The 1,617-nt window shown below is 35.5% G+C and overlaps 1 pseudogene; it reads left to right on the top strand.

Annotated features, from left to right (window-relative positions):
• The first annotated feature begins 360 nt into the window (after positions 1-360).
• On the top strand, positions 361-783 carry LOC143400750 (protein cornichon homolog 4-like; annotated as a pseudogene).
• The last annotated feature ends 834 nt before the right edge of the window (positions 784-1,617 follow it).

Genomic DNA, 1,617 nt, shown 5'->3' with positions numbered 1-1,617 from the left:
GTTAATTGTTTTTCTTTTTTCAGTGCTAGGGAATAAACCCAGGGCCTCAGGCATGAATAAGCCTATATTAATTTTTCCTTGTTCAAATGATTTATGTGTTTCTGGACTTTGATAGAAGCATCTAAAGCACAAAACTTAGTACCTTTTAAAGGAGGGTGCTGAGTTGCTCACAGCATGTGAGAAAGAGTAATTGAGGCATTTATAAATTTACTAAAATGGTTAACTTCAACAATAACATTATATAAATATCTTGATTTTTTTGTGTGGATTTTAAATATTTTCTATATGTAAACATATTACTTGTCAGTTTGATGAAAGGAGTGTCAGCAACAGAGGAGGAAGGAAAGGAGATGGAGGAAGATGGAGGCAGTAGTGTTCATCTCCTGACTCCACAGTTGTTGCGCCCTCATCTCCCTCTCAGTTTGCTTCAGAATTATATCATCTGATTTAGAATGTGATGACATTAATTAGGCTAGATCATGTTGCTCAAAATTAAATAAGTGGGTAATTCTAGAATTGCTTGGCCATACCAATGTCATTGTATTTTGCTTGTTTCACTGCACTGGTTTGGATTCTCTCTCAACTTACCTGTTGCTACTTAGAATACATATTGGTTCATTATGATGCCAAGTGGCAACACGGGGGTATTTGATTCAACAGAAATACAAAGTCAAGGGCAACTGAAGTGACCCATTAAAGAAGCCATGATCAAGCTTGGTTTGCACTTGCTCTGTTTTTTTCATGTATCTTTATAGTATGATTTTAGCTGTGATGAATAACTGAAGCCTGAGAAGCTGAAGTTGGAGTTAGGATACACTACTGTGAACAGTTAAGGAGTCAGCAATTACTTATATCATCCTGAGAACTGTGACCATAGCAGTTTATATTTTTGTATTTGAACAAGATAGTATTTTTTTGCTGTATTTTTAATGATATAATTTGTTTAAAAAACAACAGAAACAAATATTACTTGTCATATCCTCCATTCTCTTTAGCCTGTACCTTTATGAACTACATTATTTTTGAAAGAGCTACAGGCACACTTCCTTTGAATCAGAACGGATGATATGCAGATAATATGAGTTTACCCATACAAAACAGAAGTAATCTTTCTAACAAGTGGATATGTTATTAAATGATATTAGCCATATCAGATGCCTAATCCCCGAGAGAGTGCTTAACATACTCACTATTAGTAAAGCTTTGTTAACATTTCTCAGATTTATAAGTTACCTAGGTATACATATTGTAATGAGTTTAACTTGGAAAGTTATACTGATCAAAGTTGCAAAGTGCTTCTGAAATTTTAAATTTTGTTGTGAGGGAATTTTTTTTCTGGCTACATTTATTACATCCCAATCCATGGTGTAGGCCCTTGAAACCCTACTCTCTTTGTTTTACAGCAGAGCTCACTTCTCCAAAAGCTTCTTGGCAATTTTCTATAGGCCCAGGTTCTATAAAGCCCCCCAGATTTCATAAGAGCGTGTAAACACGGGGATACCAGGATACCAGCTGTGGCACTCTTCTCCCTCTTAGGAGAAGTCTATGTTTCCTCTTTTTACATAACCTTGCTTCATATGCTTGCCTTGGAGTGCTTCTTTAATGTTCAAAGTTCAG

This window comes from Callospermophilus lateralis, chromosome 6 (assembly GCF_048772815.1).
Source record: "Callospermophilus lateralis isolate mCalLat2 chromosome 6, mCalLat2.hap1, whole genome shotgun sequence".
In the NCBI taxonomy this organism is placed as follows: domain Eukaryota; kingdom Metazoa; phylum Chordata; class Mammalia; order Rodentia; family Sciuridae; genus Callospermophilus; species Callospermophilus lateralis.
Note: the sequence above shows the minus strand (reverse complement) of the source record. Positions and strands in the feature narration are given on the sequence as shown.